Source organism: Stegostoma tigrinum, chromosome 24, assembly GCF_030684315.1.
Source record: "Stegostoma tigrinum isolate sSteTig4 chromosome 24, sSteTig4.hap1, whole genome shotgun sequence".
Lineage (NCBI taxonomy): Eukaryota > Metazoa > Chordata > Chondrichthyes > Orectolobiformes > Stegostomatidae > Stegostoma > Stegostoma tigrinum.
The window spans coordinates 4,602,283-4,621,204 of NC_081377.1; the positions used below are offsets into that span (position 1 = coordinate 4,602,283).

General features: G+C 42.6%; 1 long non-coding RNA gene across 1 annotated transcript in view; it reads right to left on the reverse strand.

The window, feature by feature from the left end:
• Positions 1-4,016: 4,016 nt before the first annotated feature.
• LOC132210939 (uncharacterized) overlaps positions 4,017-18,922 on the reverse strand; it is a 47,552-nt gene continuing 32,646 nt past the window's right edge. Inside the window, exons 2-3 of the long non-coding RNA XR_009447192.1 lie at positions 6,105-6,308; positions 4,017-4,431 (exon numbers count right to left, since the gene is read on the reverse strand). This is a non-coding gene — a long non-coding RNA (uncharacterized LOC132210939). The remainder of the gene's footprint in view (positions 4,432-6,104; positions 6,309-18,922) is intronic.

Consider the following 18,922-nt stretch of genomic DNA (forward strand, 5'->3'; position numbering starts at 1 on the left):
TTAAACAAACAGAGTAGTGGGTGGGCGGTCACACCCATTTCCTCCAGAGCTGTGGAGTGCTTTAACAATTCAGCCTTTACAAGATAGCTTGAAAAACTAAGAGAGGGCCCTGGTCTTGGATGAGCTACAGGGTCCTAATAGATTGTATCTGGAGGAAGAGAGATGCCTATAACTGCAGGCGTGCCAGTGGGACTCCAGGGGAAGAATACTATAAAATCCTTTGCCCATCAGTCCCAAGGCTGCTCTACCTGGACTCATGTCCCTCTCTGACATCCACAAAGAGTAGGAGAGCTCATTGTAAAATGACCTTTCTCCTTATGACCATAAGAAGTCATCCAGCAGTGACAACCAGCAGTGGCACAGTGTTAGTCTTTTTAGATAAACTTCTCAAACAATTTCCAGAAAACATGTTCTTGGGATATTGACAAAGTGACCTGGAAAGCCTCACAGTGGGTTTCAAAGTTCCTCCTCAAAACTCCAGTCACAAGTGAAAAGTGCATGGTGATGTACAACTTCTGATATGCCAGAGGTAATCAGTTAAGAACCAACCATAAAAATGTCATGCAACCTCCTTAATAAGAGCTCATGAGGAATTTAAGCAGTTTCTGTATTCTTGTTTTGTTTGCCTTAACACTCAATTAACACCCTCATACTGGGTGGCAAGCAGCAGAGGTTTAATTTATTTGAAAATGTCAAGCAGGCTTACTGTTCAGACAAACTAATAACTTCTAATAACAGCAATCTATGTACAACATCCATAGTGTAACATATTGTTGCTTGAAATCCTCATGACCACTGGCCATGTGGAGTCATCTTGGTCTTTAGCTTATGAGCATACTCAGCTCTTAAAAGCAGTTGCACAACGGTGACCAATAATTCTAAATTTATCTTTGAATTGATTTGATTTATTATAGTCACTTGCACCAGGTACAGTGAAAAGTTTTGCTTTGCATGCTGTACGGGCAGATCATATTATACAAAGATCATCAGGTGATTGAACAGACGAGGTATACAATGTTATGGCTGCAAAGAAGGTGCGCAAAAGTTTAGGCCAATGTTGGATTTGAAATTTGAGAGGTCCATTCAGAACAGTCATGATAGCGGGGAAGAAGCTGTTCTTGAAACTGTTGGTATTTGTAAGTTTTTGATTCTTCTGCCCAACAGAAGAAGATGGAAGAGGTTATAACCAGGATAGGAAGGGTCTTTGCTAATGTTGGCTGCCTTTCCGAGGCAGGGAGAAGTATAGATGGAATGGATGGAAGACTGGCTAGCGTGATGGATTGAGCTGAGTTCACAACTCTTAATAGTTTCTTACAGTCCTGGGCACAGCAGTTGCCATACAAAGCCATGATGCATCCAGGTAGAATGCTTTCTTTGGTGCATCTGGAAAGGTTAGTGAGAGTCTTTATGGATTTTCTTAGCCTCCTGAGGAAGAAGGGACATTGTTGTGCGTTCTTGACCATCACATCAACATGGGTGATCCAGGACAGATTGCTGGTGATCGTCATACCCAAGAACTTGATGCTATTGACTATCTCCACCTCAGCTCCATTGACATAGATAGTCGTGTGCCCTCCTCCTTACTTCCTGAAATCAAGGATCAGTTCTTTACAACCATTCCTAGTACAAGCTTTCCATTCCCTGGCCACAATTGCAGCTTTCAATAAATGCGTGCTAAGCAGGCATTTCAGCTTAAAAGCCCATCTCAGGGCCTCTTTGGAGTCTAAAATATCTGAGGAAACCTGTCCCTTTGTTGAGGATTGGAACCAAGTGTAAGAGCACAGTCACAAGTTACACCTAGGCAACTATATGTCCCAGGGAAGACATCTTCTTGGACATATTTTGCTGCATTTTTTGGGGCGGGGTGCAGGTGGCATCTGAAAGAGGAATTCCTTGTTTTTTTTAAATTCTATTGAAATATGTCAATCATTATTTCACTTTTAAAAAGTAAACTCTGACAGCAGTCAGAAGGTTATAGAGCCATACAGCTTAGAAACAAACCCTACAGTTCAACCAGTTCTAGCCAGTAAGGTTCCCTGACTTGTACTAGTTCTATTTTGCCATGATAGGCCCATATCTAGACCTTTCTTATTCATGTACCTATCCAAATGACTTTTAAATGTGGCAACTGTATGTGCATCTACCACTTTCTCCAGCAGTTCACTTCCACATATGAACCATCCTCTGTGTGAAAAAGTTGCCCCCCAGGTCCCTGTTAAATCTTTTCCTCTTGTCTTGAAAAATAACTTCTAGAGTAATAGAGTTGGACAGCATGGAAACAGACCAGAGATAATGGGAACTGCAGGTACAGACCACTCAGTCCAATTCATCCATGCTGGGCAGACATCCTAAATTAATCTGGTCCCATTTGCCAGCATTTGGTCCATATTCCTTTAAGCCGTTCCAATCCATGTACCCATCCAGATAATGGGAACTGCAGATGCTGGAGAATTCCAAGATAATAAAATGTGAGGCTGGATGAACACAGCAGGCCAAGCAGCATCTCAGGCTTGGCCTGCTGTGTTCATCCAGCCTCACATTTTATTACCCATCCAGATGCCTTTTAAATGTAATTTTACTAGCCTCCTCCAATTTCTCTAGCAGCTCATCCATGCACCCATTACCCTTTGCATGGATTCCCCTGTATGAGAAAAAGGACTTTGTGTATTTACATTATTCATATCCCTCATGGTGTTATAAACCTCAATAAGGTCACCCCTTAACTTCTGATGCTCCAGGGAAAATAGCAGTGGCCTAATCATCATCTCCCTTTAGCTCAAGTCCTCCAACCTCAGCAACATCTCTGTAAACCGTTTCTGAACCCTTTCAAGTCTAACAACATTTCTCTTATAGCAGGGAGGCCATTTTTGAATTGCGGCCGAACCAATGTCCTGTACATCTGCAACATGACCTCCCTACCCCTATATTCAATGCACTGACCAATAAAAGCAAACGTACCAAATACCTTCCTCACTACCCTTTCTTCCTCCGATTCCACTTTCAAGGACCCGGGTTCGATTCCCGCCTCAGGCAACTGTCTGTGTGGAGTTTGCACATTCTCCCCGTGTCTGCGTGGGTTTCCTCCGGGTGCTCCGGTTTCCTCCCACAGTCCAAAGATGTGCAGGCTAGGTGGATTGGCCATGCTAAATTGCCCGTAGTATTCAGGAGTGTGTGGGTTATGGGGAGATGGGTCTGGGTGGGATGTTTCAAGGGGCGGTGTGGACTTGTTGGGCTGTTTCCACACTGTAGGGAATCTAGTGTAATCTAATGTATCTGCACCCCAGGTCTTGTTGTTTGGCAACACTCCCCAGGACCCTACAATTAAGTGTATAAGTCCTACCCTGATTTGCCTTACCAAGGTACCTCACCTCAAATGTATTTAAATTAAACTCTATCTGCCACTCCTTGGCCCATCGGCCCATCTTATCAAGGTCCTGTTGTACTCTGAGATAACCTTTTCCACTGTTCACCACATCACCTATTTGGTATCATCTGCATACTTTCTAACTATACCTCCTATGTTCACATCCAAATTATTTACATAAACAAAAAACAAAAGTAGACCCTGCACCAATCCTCATGGCACACTGCAAGATTCTGTAAACCTCTAGTTTTGTACTCCCCTAACTTGGGGAAAAGGCCTGATCTGTTCACCTTATGTATGCCTCTTATGATTTTATAAACCTATTTCAGGCCACCCTTCAACCTCCTACACTTCAGGGAAAAAGTCCCAGCCTAGGCAACTCCTCTTTAATAATTATTGTGTGTCAATTCTGAATATATTCAGTGAAAAGGAATCACTCCTGGATTACTAGGCATGCATTTTTCCTACACTTCTGAAGATAGATTGCTTACCCTTAACCAAAGTAAAATATGCTTCATTAAATATACGAATGCAGAAGTCTAGTTAAATGCTTTTGTTTTATTTCATTCCTTGGAAAGCAACAAAAGACATCACTCTATAAATTTGTTAACAGGTTGAACTCACTTAAGATCAATTTCTGAAACAGCCAGCATATACATTACAAGGCATCAATATTCACATCTCAGCAAGTAAAACTCACTACCTCCCCTTGGCACATAAGAAGGCAAATAGCTTGTGTGTTTCCCTTATTTGGTAACCTCCTGGTCTGCCAGACAATTTTTTACAACCAGAAACAGCACACTTTGGGAATGTATTTATTTGCTACTGTTGAAATATTAATCTTGAAATAATATCCCAACCAACCAAACATGCTGACATCCATTAACACCACATCCAATTAATATTCATCACTGAACATGCATTTAATGAGGACCATTGAAGTTGCCTTCTCAGTGTGTTCATGCCATCAAGTCATGGAAGCAGAAATGTTTTTATTTTAGTTTCAAAGGAAAAGCATGTCACTACTTTTATACTGTTTCCTTTCATGATCTTCTTCATTCACAAGTCTATAAAAAAAGGAAACAACACAATGAGCTAAACTAAATGGCGATCTCTCAGGCTAAGAGACTGGTGCATGAATAATGTGAAATTTGGAAATGGAGAAGATTTTGAGTAAGTATATTTTGTCTTCAGACTAGAAGAAATCTCAAGAATGGTAGAAAACCAAGGGGCAAAAGAGGAGTGAATAACAACTATCACGACAACAGAACATTAAAATATTGTGACTAAAAACTGACAAGTTCCATGGACCTCATGGCCCACATCATAAGATCATAAAAGGAGTGGTTCTAGAGAGCACGGATGCATTGGTTGTCATCTTCCAAAATTCCTTAAATTCTGGCAAGATCCCAGAAGATTGGAAAGCTTCAAAAGTAACGCTTCTATTTGGGAAAGGACAAAGGCAGAAAACAGAAAACTAATAGCCATTAGTGAGAAAATACCAGAAACTATAAATAAGGAGCTGGCAAGCAACACTTAGAAAATCATAATACAATCAGGGAGAGTCAACATTGTTTCAGGAAAGGGAAAGTCTTATTCAATAAAGCAACTTGAGATTGTTACATGGAGGGTGAATGGTGGGTAACCAACAGATGTAGTATATGTGGTTTCCAAAAGGCATTTAATATGTACTTGAAAACAGCCAGGTACACATGATAGTACGGGTGATATACTAGAATTGATAGAGGATTGGCTAACTAACAGGAAACCGAATTAGGGTGATTGGCTCATTTTCAGCTTGGTAAATATGAAATGCCACAAGAATTAGTGCTAGGGCCTCAACTATTTACAGTCAATGTTAACAACTTTGAAGGGGGTGTTGTAACATTTGTTGATTATTAAAATACGGGTAGGAAAGCAAGGTGTGAGGAATATACAAAGAGTATACTAATCCCACGCATTACTCCTGAAGTATAGATGGGAGGTCCTTATCTAAGCTTCTGCAATCTGCATCACAGGAGATTCTGAAGGCACTGCCTGGGAAATCGAAAATTACACGACAATTCTTCTGTATGGGAACTCTCTGAGGGTATCTCTTAAATTAGAGAATTCTGGGTGTTCTGCCGCAGTTAAGTAAATAGTTACTCAGAAAAAGTAAGACTATTAAAATCTATTCTAATACCTGAGTAGCTATTAAATTAATTGTATCAGAGATAATAGAAACTGCAGATGCTGGAGAATCCAAGATAACAAAGTGTGAAGCTGAATGAACGCAGCAGGCCAAGCAGCATCTCAGGAGCACAAAAGCTGTGTGAAGCTGGATGAACATTGTGCTCCTGAGATCCTGCTTGGCCTACTGTGTTCATCCAGCTTCACACTTTGTTAGCTATTAAATTAATCCTGGTTTACCTCACAGACCCCTTGCACCATCTCTCAAAACGTTATGCATACCCAAATCCGACAACCTTTCTCACACTTGGACCCAATAACTGCTCCCCTCGCTCTGGATCACCTCTTCCGGGATCTGCATTCGCAACCTCCCACCCTTCTGCTGGTGCTAATATCCCTCGGGGCTCACCCAGTACCTCATCCAGAAAGTTCATTCCCTACACAAGTGATACACAGGATACTGTCAACAAGCTACGTTTCCAAAATTCAACGCCTTTCCAGCCCATGACCATTACTATCTAGAAGGACAAGGACAACAGTTACATGGGAACACCAACTTCTAGTCACTCACCATCCTGACTTGGTAGGTGCCTGGAAGAATATATTCCTTCAGTGCCACTGGATCAAAATCCTGGAATTCCTTCCTTAACAGCATTGGGGGTGTACTTATGTGAAATGGACAGCAGCAGTTCAAAACGTTAGCTCACCACCAACTTCTCCAGGGTAGTTATGGATGGGCAATAAATTCTGGTCCAGCTAGTCATACTCACATCCCCTAAGTTATTAAAATAAAAAGAAGGATAACCTCTTAGTTATATGGGTTCATAAATGATTGTTAAAGTATAACTAATATTTAACTATAACTATTGGGTTCAGTTCTAGGCACCTTATTTAATCCCCGGAGAGAGTTCACATTACTGAAATGATACCAGGAATGAAGGATTGTAGACATAGGGAAACATTAGAGGAGACTTGGCTTGTCCTTGGAGCAAAGAACTTTAAAAGGTGACCTTATTGAGGTGTTCAAACAGTTTTGACAAGGTAAAGAAGGATATTCCGCTTCCACTACTTAGCATATCAGTAGCTGGGGTCAAAACTTCAGGATTGTCAGCAAGAGAGATAGGAATGAGATGAGGAGAAAGTTGTTTGCTCAGAGAATTGTTAGGATTTGGATTGTGCTGCCTAGGAAGAGCGGTGGAGGTGGATTCCATGTGAGGTTTCAGACCGATTTATATAGATGTATATTTGAAAGTGATAAATTTAGAGGGCTACAGAGACACGGCTGGAGAGTGGGAGTAGCAGGGTAACTCTTTCAGGAGTCAATACAGATACAATATGTCAAATAGCCTCCTTCTGAGCTGTAAAACACAATGATTTCATGATTCTAACCTTGACCTGAAAATCATTTTGGAAAAGGATTACAAACTTTTAATTTCTTGACAGGGTGAACAAGAGCGAACAGTGAATACAAACAGCACAGAGGTTTTTGACTTTGTCTCATGAGATTTGCCAATGAAACAAAATTAGTTCAGAGAAAAGTACTGACAAGAGCAGATATGCTCACCAGCGTGACAGTCAAAAGCTTGACCAGGCATCATAGTGAGTTCATTTATGCAACTGAGTCATATACTCAATCCATTGTAACACAAATCACAATCAGTTCAACCAGAAATGGCAAGAGCATGTGAGTAACCAGGGATGTCTCAACAGCCATTCAGAGGGTATAGGAAGGGGCTTGGTTAGCTCAGTCAGCTGATTTGCAATGCAATTGATACTGACAGCATGGGTTCAATTCCTGCACTGAATAGGTTAACATGAAGAGCTCTCAATCCTACCTGAGGTGTGGTCACCCCCATGTTAAACCACCACCACCTGTCTTACTCTTTGGCCTGGTAAAATTATGGTTATTTTACATTATTGTGTTGGAGTTTGGGCAGGCCTAAAGCTGTGTGGTTGGGATGTGTGATCATGCTTTGAGCACAAGCCCGCATGCATGTTTTGGCCTCAATACCCTCAAGGGAACAGAAAGATGTCAATAAGATGTGGCACAGTGTCTCTGTGGATAGCACTGCTTCCTCACATGACCAGGAACCTGGCTTCTATCCCAATTTTGGGTGACTATCTGCGTGGAGTTGACACATTCTCCCTGTGTCTGTGTGGGTTTCCTTCAGGTGATTTGGTTTCCTTCCACAGGATGTGCAGATTAGGTAGATTGGACACGCTAAATAATATCTGGGTGGATTAGTCATGGGAATTGCAGTGTTAGAATGGGGGGTGGGTCTAGGTAAGATGCTGTTCAGGGGATCGTTATGGATCTGATGGGCCAAATGGAATGTTTCCGCACTGTAGAGTTCTATGATCGACACACAAGACAATAACTGATTCAGAAGCAAACTGTTGCCGGTGAACCAGTTGAAAACTACGCTGGCCAGAATACGTCAGAGACAGGCAAGAAATTGGAGTTAATGCCACAATCAACCAGCCATATTTTAATGAAACTAAAACAGAAATTGCTGGAGAAACTCAGCATGTCTGACAGCATCTGTAGAGAAAGCAACAGATCTAATGTTTTGGGTCCAGAGACCTCTCTATAGTGATAATGGGAACTGCAGATGCTGGAGAATTCCAAAATAATAAAATGTGAGGCTGGATGAACACAGCAGGCCAAGCAGCATCTCAGGAGCACAAAAGCTGACGTTTCGGGCCTAGACCTTTCATCAGAGAGGGGGATGGGGAGAGCGTTCTGAAATAAATAGGGAGAGAGGGGGAGGCGGACCGAAGATGGAGAGAAAAGAAGATTGGTGGAGAGGAGAGTATAGGTGGGGAGGTAGGGAGGAGATAGGTCAGTCCAGGGAAGACGGACAGGCCAAGGAGGCGGGATGAGGTTAGTAGGTAGGGAATGGAGGTGCGGCTTGAGGTGAGAGGAAGGGATAGGTGAGAGGAAGAACAGGTTAGGGAGGCGGGGACAATCTGGGCTGGTTTTGGGATGCAGTGGGAGAAGGGGAGATTTGGATGCCACCCGAACGTTGCAGGAACAGCAACTCATATTCCGCTTGGGAACCCTGCAGCCCAATGGTATCAATGTGGACTTCACAAGCTTCAAAATCTCTCCTTCCCCCACTGCATCCCAAAACCAGCCCAGCTTGTTCCCGCCTTCCTAACCTGTTCTTCTTCTCACCTATCCCTTCCTCCCACCTCAAGCTGCACCTCCATTTCCTACCTACTAACCTCATCCCGCCTTCTTGACCTGTCCGTCTTCCCTGGACTGACCTATACCCTCCCTACCTCCCCACCTATACTCTCCTCTCCACCTATCTTCTTTTCTCTCCATCTTCTGTACGCCTCCCCCTCTCTCCCTATTTATTCCAGAACCCTCTCCCCATCCCCCTCTCTGATGAAGGGTCTAGGCCCGAAACGTAAGCTTTTGTGCTCCTGAGATGCTGCTTGGCCTGCTGTGTTCATCCAGCTCCACACTTTGTTATCTTGACTTCTCTACAGAACTGTTTCTCGTCTTGTTCCAGATCTTTAGCATTCACCGCTGATTGTTTTGTTTTAATGCTTCAATGAATGGTGAATTAGTTCAATGGTCTGAATAGCCTATTTTCATTCTTATCTTTTAGGGTGCAGCATCATCTGATTGAGCCTTCCTGCCTGGCTGTATCAAACAGAGAAGAGAAGCCTCTGTATCTTTTAATTTCCACTGTTACTTCCTAATGCTGCTATTTTTTGAGCTAAAACCTTTCTGAAAACAATCTTTGATATTTTTCTACTCTGCCATGCTGTGATGAAAAGACTTTTGCGAAACTAACTTGAAACAGTTCTGTTGACATCATTATTTATATTTGATAGAGATCAAAGCAATGGAAAATGTATCCTTCTCCCATGGTTCCAAACTGAAAAGCAACTGCAGTCTGCCCCATCCAGAGAGAAGAGTGGAATGATATTGAGCTTTCCCTTAATCTTATGTGTTCAACACTGCCTCAATAAGCAACACTCAGTGAGGAATCTCCAACCACCAACACCATGCCTCCTTTGCAGGAAGCTGTGAGGTTGTGAGGTATCATGGTGACTCCTTTGCTTGATGAGATGAGATCCCTGCTTGTACAATGAATGGGATACATTCCACCGCTAGAAATGGAAATACTTATAGGAAGTGTTTGTCTCAAACTAATCTGGTGTATGAGAAACGTAAACATAGAAAACAGAAACAACAGTAGGTTATTTGGCCCTTTGAGCCTGTTTCACCATTCAATTTGATTGTGTCTGATCTCCCAACTCAATACCTTGTTCCTGCTTTCACTCCATATATGTTTTATGCGCAACTTCTTTCTGTGAAAGACCATTCTGCTATCTCACCACTCTCTGGGTGAAAGACGTTCTCCTCATCTCAGTCCTAAATGGCCTGCCTGTATCCTTAGACTATGAACCCTGGTGCTGGACATGCCTAGTCTCTTGGAACATCCTTCCTGCAACTACCCTGTCTCGTCCAATTAGAATTTTATGGGCTTCTATGAGATCTTCACCTTCTTTGTTACTTTAAACCACAGTGGATATAGTCCTAACCAATATAGTCTCTCTTCATTCTTCAGCCCTGCCATCCCAGGAATCAGTCTGAGAATGCACAATGACTAGTATTTCTTCCATGGGATAGGATTACCTTGTGTTGCAGGGAATTGACCCTTTGAGAATTGGATTTGAATTCAGAGCAAGTATTAATATGAATTATTTTCTGAGAAACAAATATTTAAAACTTTGGAAATAGCAGACGTGCCTCATCCATGAATCACTTATGATATATTCTCAAATCTGAATATCCCTTTGGACTGACTGTGATCTTCCAAGAGCTGAGTTGCTGACATACATTACTGTGATATACGCATACATTCAGGGACATCTAAACATAGTCTATGCCACTCTTTGGATGTTCAGACTGTGGCTGTAGATATCCAGAGGGGTCTGCACTTGGTGAGTGCCTGTAAATTGTAGTGCAATAATTTTGATGCCTGTAGTTTTGGAGACAGTATCTACCTGAACCAGCGTCACACAACTCCAGGAGTCTGGGGTGGGGGGGTGATTGAATGGGTAATTAAACCTTTTCTGTACCCTCTCCAAAGCATGCACATCCTTCTGGTAATGTGGTGGCCAGAACTGTATGCAATAACTGTGGCCTAACTAAAGACCTATAAAGCTGCAATATAACTTGTCTATCCTTATAGTCGATGCCACTTCCACCCAACCTGTGAGTTTATCTCCGTTTTATCAGCTTTGGAAAGTACGATTCATATTTTCTTATGATGAAATTAAATGTCAATTTGTGTTTAGGCTGTCAATTTTTGTTCGTTTGCTACAGTAAGTCATTTATAAATTGAAATTCCGTTCAATGGTTCCTATTGGTAAGGTCATCTGGTAGGTTTGATTTTTTCATGTTTGTGATCTCTACAAAAGCTGTTAATCCCCCTCCCATTCCTTAGATGACATGTCCATCCTGGGCCTCCTGCAGTGCCACAACGATGCCACCTGAAGTTTGCAGGAACAGCAAATCATATTCCGCTTGGGAACCCTGCAGCCCAATGATATCAATATGGATTTCACAGGCTTCAAAACGTCCCCTCCCCCTCACTGCATCCCAAAACCAGCCCAGCTCATGCCCGCCTCCCTAACCTGTTCTTCCTCTCACCTATCCCCTCCTCCCACCTCAAGCCACACCTCCATTTCCTACCTACTAGCCTCATCCCACCCCATTGACCTGTCCGTCCTCCCTGGACTGACCTATCCCTTCCCTACCTCCCCACCTACACTAACCTCTACAGGCTCCATCCCCGCCCCTTTAACTTGTCTGTCTCCTCTCCACCTATCTTCTCCTCTATCCATCTTCGATTTATCTTCCTCTCTCTGCCTATTTATTTCAGAACTGTCTCCCCCTCCCCCTTTTCTGATGAAGGGTCTAGGCCCAAAACGTCAGCTTTTGTGCTCCTAAGATGTTGCTTGGCCTGCTGTGTTCATCCAGCTCCAGGCTTTGTTATCTCGGATTCTTCCGCATCTGCAGTTCCCATTATCTCTGATACAATTTAAACCTCCTGTGGAGTTTTTCTGGTCTCACTGAATCTAATAGGGTTGCATTTCCACTGAAAAGTGATCCTGCAGATCTCGTGCACTCATGTAGTTACTCAGCATGATCCCATCCAGGGTCACACCGTGGCTCAGTGGTTAGCCCTGCTGCTCACAGTGCCAGGGACCGAATTCAATTCTAGCCTTGGGCGACTGTGTAGAGTTTGCAAGTTCTCTCTGTGGCTGCGTGAGTTTCCGCTGGGTGCTCTGGTTTCCTCCCACATTCCAAGGATATGCAGGTTTGGTGGATTGGCCTTGCAAAATTGCCCACAGTTAGCTATGGGATATACAGAGTTATAGAGTACGGGGGTAGGTCTAGGGGCAATGCTCTTCAGAGGGTCAGTGTGTACTTAATAGGCTGAATGGCCTGCTTCCACTCTGTAATGATTTTCCGATTCAATTGAGTGTTGCTACCTTTGACAAACTTTACATCAGCATGCTACTTGTACAAGTTGCAGAAAGGAGAACAGTCTGGCCATATCAGCAATAGCTTTATCTCAGGACTGTCGCTGAGCAGTCGACACAGTAGGGCCAGCATAGCCACTTGTGATTCATACTAATTTGCAGCAGTTGGTTACTTCCCATATTCTGCCACGTTGGTAATATCTAAGGCAAGCACAAGATTTATACTAAGAGTCCATGTATCACAGACTGACACCAAAATAAAATCAGTGACAGGAAGCCCGATACGTAAGAACTGGTATTGAAATGATGACTTGGATAAATTATAGCCCATGTAGAACAAAAGCAGAAAAACTCTGGAAAAACTCAGCAGGTCTGACACATCTATGATGGTGAAAAGTAGGGTTAATGTTTCAATTCCAGTGACCCTTCAACAGGACTGAAAGCAATTGGGAAATGATGGTACTTATACTGTAAGAGGGAGGGGAGTAAGGAGTGAGTTGATTATATGGATTGGGTGCGAGAGAGAGAAAAGGGAAGCAGACAGAGGATTTGCTGATAGTAAGCCGGATATAAATAAATGCTAAATGGATACTAATAGGAAGTGTGAGCAGTTGAAAATGGCCTGACTGTGCTGGGATCAACCCATACAGAACAGGATCTGGAGACTGTGGGGGTGGGTAACAAACATGGAGGAGGGCCTCACAATCCAAAGCTGTTCAATTCAATGTTGAGAGTTTCATGCTGTGCTCATCATTGATCGAGCAGTCTCCATTGCACTGAGGGAGCCAAATGTGATGGTTTGTGGAACCCTTTGTTCAGTGTGGCTAAATGCATGATAGGTTCCTGCTACATGTGGTCAAGCAAGAAGGTCATCGCCAATAAAACTGTAATATTTTCAGCTAGATAACACCAAGCCAAGAAGAGCTGGACACCCAGAAGGAGCTCCGTCACAACAGAAACAGGCAAAAAAATTGCTTTTCCATTGCTGGCAACATTTAAAATGTACTTATAAATAAGAAATACAGTTGTTTAATCACACAAAACTTGCATTTTGCTGAAAGGAGAATCATGTTGCTGAAGTTTTTTGTCTAACACTCATGTGGACAGAAATGCCATTTTTGTTTAAAACTGTAACAATTTGTGAACAGTTGGCTGTGATCTTTTGAAACTTGGTAGGATTATATTTGTTCTGATGCATACAAGCTATAAAGCTTTGGCAACATGTCTCTGCCTTAAGCAAATCAGGAAATACTTGTGGTAGTATGTACCCATTCTTAAAGGGACCTCATTCAATATGGGAACAACCTGCCCCTTGGGCTACAACCTGTCTGCTGCAAGTTTGCAGTTACCTGACCCACAGAAACAGTCAATTTTTGTTTTATTCATGAGATGTGGATGTTGCTGGCCGGGCCAACATTTATGGCCAATCCCTAGTTTCCCCAGGGAACTACTGATTGTTCTTAATTTGATATGACAAGATTCCCTCTGGATTGGGCTTCCAACCAGGAGCTGGCCAAGAATGGGGATAGAATGTTATGGGGGCTGTGAGTGGGAATAGCCGATACAATCTCTGAAGTACTTGAAATTCAATAAAAGAACTTGTCTTAGTTTTGTTTTGCAGCAAGATTTAGCAAAACAATGATGTAATGTCCAGTGGGAACTTCACTACTCAAGGATGAGCTATATGGCTGTTCTTTTCTGAGGGAGTTTATGGAACAGTCAACTGCTCTGATCTGTGTAGCCATGGTTGAATGATTCTCTCCAATGGTCAGTTTGACAACATCTGTCACATATGGAAGATAAAACTCAGAGTAAGGGAATTGTGTATGTGTCCCTCATGAATGCTTGTACTAGATTTCAAGACCTTTGGTTCCAAGCTTAAAGAAACCTTCTTGACCGGTTTGGGAGATACCATTGAGATAACCCAAAGGCAGGAATTTGTAACTGTCCAAAATTCTGCCCTTAGAATCAATATGCTGAGAGAGTGCCCAGAAACAGAAATGTCTCTGTTGCAGTTGAAAACGTGCTGCTGCTTAAGTCAATGTCAACTCAACCCATCAAGTGCATTTTACCGCAGAAGTACCAGAGTGACAGGGATGAATCTGCTACTGAAGCACCAGGCATGATTGATACAGGCACAGAGCTGTAGCAAACCACAGCATGAAGAGGACAGAATGCACCTCAATGTCAGAAGGCATCTAATGGAACTCAGCAGTCAGTCATAAATTTCATGCTTCTAATGAGAAGCCATGTATAGAATTACTTTGAAAAGCTTTGTAGAACAGAAACACACCATGTGCTTGTGCTCATGTTGATCTTATGTTTTGAAGACATGGTATCCAAAACTTTAATTTCTAACTTTATTCACAGAATCATGCAATCCCTGCAGTGTGGAAGGAGGTCATTTGGCCCATTGATTTAGCACCAGCCCTCCGAAGAGCACCCCACCATAACCACCCTTTCTACCTATAAAATTGTATTTCCCATGGCTAATCCACCTAAGCCTGCACATCTCTGAACACTATAGGTAATTTAGCATGGAAAATCCACCTAACCTGCAACATCTTTGGACAGTGGGAGAAAACTGGAGCACCCGGAGGAAACCCCTTATTGATTAGTCATGTGCATATATTAAAAAATTTTGGAGAGAACACATTTGAAAACAAAAGGTGTTGGTTCCAGCCGTGACAAAATTTTGTTTGCAAAGTACAAGCTGCCTGAATGGTTCCACCTTGGAGGAGGTCAGAGTCAGAGAGACGAATTACCCGGAACTAACTTTCTTCCACTCTCTCGCTCTTTTCTCTGAATCTCTCATCAAAGCCTGTGAATTATAATTGCCCTGTAAAACCATCATTACCTTATCTTGAGCGATCTGAAAGGAGAATTTTAAATCTACATCACTGTCTTTGAAAAAGCAAGTTCAACCAACCATGACTGATCCAGCAGACACCACAGTGCCTTCAGCTTTTGTTATAAGTCACTGAGGTTGCAGACAAACAATTTTTTTTGAATTAATAATGAATTAGGTTTATCATCCCATGTAGTCAAATACAGGGAAAAGCGTATAACAAATTGCCATTTCCAGTGCCATCTTAGGCACAAAGACACCGAGATGCAAAATCTTAGGTATACATTAGAAAAACGAACGAAAAAGTAAAACTTTAGCAACACAGTCATAAGGTTCTAAACAGGGAATCTGCAGCATGTGTGCGTGTGCGTGTGTGTATGTGTGTGTGTGCGCGCGTGTGTATGGGTGCGTGTGTATGCGCATGTGTGTGTGTGTGTGTGTGCGCGCATGTATATGTGTGTGCACGTGTGTGTGCATGTGCGTGTGTGTGTATGTGTGTGTGTACGTGTGTGCATGTGTGTGTGTATGTGCATGTGTGCGTGTGTGTGTATGTGTCTGTGTCTGTGTGTGTGTGTGTGTGTGTGCGTGTGTGTATGTGTGTGTGTGTGCGTGTGTGTATGTGTGTGTGTGTGCCTGTGCGTGTGTGTGTGCATGTGCCTGTGTGTGTGTGCTTTTGCAGAAGGGGAGCTGTGTATATTGCAACGTGTAATAAATGGGATGCCACATGGATCAGTGCTGGGATCACAAATATTTTCAATTTATAAAAATGACGTAGATGAAGGGAAAGAAAGTATTGGGGCAATTTTCCTGATGAAGCATCATTAGGTGGAAATACCACCACCTACAAGGCCCTCTCTCAGTAACTCACCATCCTGATTCAGAAATGTATTGCCATTCCTTCAGTGTCACTGGGTCAAAATCCTGGAATTCCCTCCCTAATGGCATTGTGTGTCAACACACAGTAGGAGGACTGCAGTGTTTCAAGAAGGCAGCTCTCCACCACCTTCTCAAGGGCAACAAGGAATGGGCAATAAATGCTGGCCAGAACGCCCACATCCCACAAATGAATAAAAAAATGCAGGGGTGTAAGTTGTGAAGAGGATCAAAAGGGGCTAAACAAAAAAAAAGGGCATGTGAATGGAAAAACAATGGGGCAAATGAAGTATAACGTGCAAAAATGTGAAATGTCCATTTTGGCCAGGAGAATGAAAAAAAAAGCATTGCCTACATTGTGAAAGATTGTATTTATTCTGCTTATTCCCAACACACCTATGTACATCTCAACCAGATTCCCCTTCACCCTTCTTAGTCTAAGGAAAATAACACCAGCCCATTTAACCCTAAAATTTACTCTAATTTACCTGACCGAAGTCTCTATCTTGGAGGCAATGAAACCAGGAAATAAGCCCTACATAATCAAACTTAACTGTTTACTGAGTCTTATCACTTCTACTGAAGACTTTGTGTGGATGTCTTTCCCAGCTTGGTATCAGTAGCAGAGACTAATGCCAACACAAAGGAAATGTGGCAGTGAATCAATGTCAAGCTTCCCAGTCATGCCATTATAGCATGCTGGTACTTGTGTAGCTAACATTATAATACAGACATGCCAAATGAAGTTCTTGTAACTGCAATGACACAAACAAAGCATAGATACAACAGACAAGAAAGACTGTATTAACTGGGCTTGCACTCACTGGAATTTGGAAGAATGAAGGGTGGAGGATCTCCAAGAAACATATAAAATCCCGATGGGACTCAACAGGCTAGATACGGGAAGAATGTTCCCAATGTTGGGGAAGCCCATAACAAGGGGTCATAGTCTAAGAATAGGGGGCAAGCCATTCAGGACTGAGATGAAGAAGAATTTCTTCACTCAGAGAGTTGTGAGCCTGTGGAATTCTCTCCCACTGAAAGCTGTTGGGGCCAGTTCATTAGATACATTTAAGAGGGAGTTGAATGTGGCCCTTGTGGCTATAGGGATCAAGGAGTATGGAGAAAAAGTAGGAGTGAGATACTGAGATTGCATGATCAGCCATGATCATATTGAATAGTGGCGCAGGCTTGAAGGGCCAAGTGACCTCATCCTGCAATATTTTCAATGTTTTTATGCTTCGACCTTCTGCCACCAAAGAAATGATAACGCAGCTACCACAAAGGCCAGATACTACACTCCCAGGACCTGAAAAATTTTCAGTAGCCATTTGACACAGCAAAAAATAATCTTGTAAAGAGGCCTTGCTATTGAGAAAGATCAAAATCCTGAAGATCCGATAGAATATAAGAACAACAGTGGCAACAAGGTAATAGTTACGGTGAAAGAACAGCATTATTCAGCTTTGTGTGCTAGTATGTGGTCTTAAATTCAAAAGAAAAGCACTTCTGCTGAGAGCATATTGTTAGAAGATTATCAAACATCATGACACACGAGGATAACAGGAAAGCAGTATTCACTGGGGTCAAGGTGGTTCAAAGGAATTTCCTCGTTGATTTACTCTAGATGGATAGTTTAAATAAATTTGTGCAGAGTAATACAGAAATAGATTAAATGGTGGTAGTTGCCTATATGTGAGAAAGTATAAGAGAATGTATTTGGAGAAGCATTACTTACCAAGGGGTGATGAAGCAGGTCTGAAATTTTATTGCTTTTGGCACTCACACAAGGCATGCCCCAGTAAGTGCCTGCACTGATCTGTTTCTTCTTGAATGTCCCTGACATGTGTAACAAAGGAACATTCTTCCCGGCTCCTCCTACTATACAATGTTAGCCAAAAATCAGTCAAAATCCTGGAAATCATTCCCTCCAGTTTTGTGGCAACATCTTTTTTCATGCAACATTTCGTAAATAACAACTCCCCCCACAACCCCCACCACCCACAGGATGGACAATGACTCTCCTAGAGATCCTTACTTCGCGGGCATGAATTAAAATGAACTTGTTCTGAACAATCTGAAGGGCCGTTGGGAAGGCGGGGTGGAAGAATAGGATCGATTGGGTGTTTCTTGCTAAAAAAATGAAGAGCCAAATTCTCTTCTTCCTTGCTGAAATGTGGGGTGAATTTTGCTTTGTTTCTTAGCTAAGTGTCACTTTTATTGAGTTTCTCAGAGGGTTTCTCTCTGTGAGGCCTTGGGACATTACTTGCTGTGTTTTAACAAGTTCACCCTATTAACTATTGATCCCAACCCTATGGCATTCCTTTTACCTGATCCTAGCCTCATCCTGGAACCCACTGCTCTGGAAGAATTCACCACTGTTTGGATATCATAAGATCAGAAGACCATAATATATAGGAGCAGAATTAGGCCATTCATCCCATTAAGTCATGGTTGAAATGTTTCTCAACGCCATTCTCCTGCATTTTCCCCATTGCTGGTGATCCCCTTCCTTATCAAGAACCTATCTATCTCTGACTTAAATATACTTGATGACTTGGCCTCCATAGCCTTCTGCAATAATGAGCTCCATAGAATCATCATCCTCTGGCTGAAGAAATTCCTCCTTCTCTCAGTTCTAAAGGGTTGCCCCTTCACCCTGAGGCTGTGTTTCTAGGTCATAGTTTCTACATCCAATGGATACATCTTCTCCACATCTGCTCAATCCACGCCTCTCAGTATTCTGTAAGTTGCGGTCAGATTCCCCGTCATCCTTCTAAACTCCATTGAGTACAGACACAGAGTCCTCAACCCATTGAAGACGAACATTTCTGGCTCCAGCTTCATCTTCAAAGTGGCCACTGTGTACCTGGATGAAGCTGTCCATCTTGAGGATGGACAGTCATTCTGAAGATGTTAGAGATGCAGAAAATGGCGCTGTGATATACTGTCAGGCTTCTGGAGATTCTGGCGGACAGGGTGGTTCAGAAGATGGCTGTTTTCATCAGAAGACGCCATGACACAATACCCTGATAGCCTGGTCCATCTGGGTGATGGCAGTTTCTACAGTCAGGACAATGCACGAATAGTATCACAAGAAGGCCAGTGACCTTCTCCACTCCATCAACATTATTGTCACACTCTTTATTCTAATA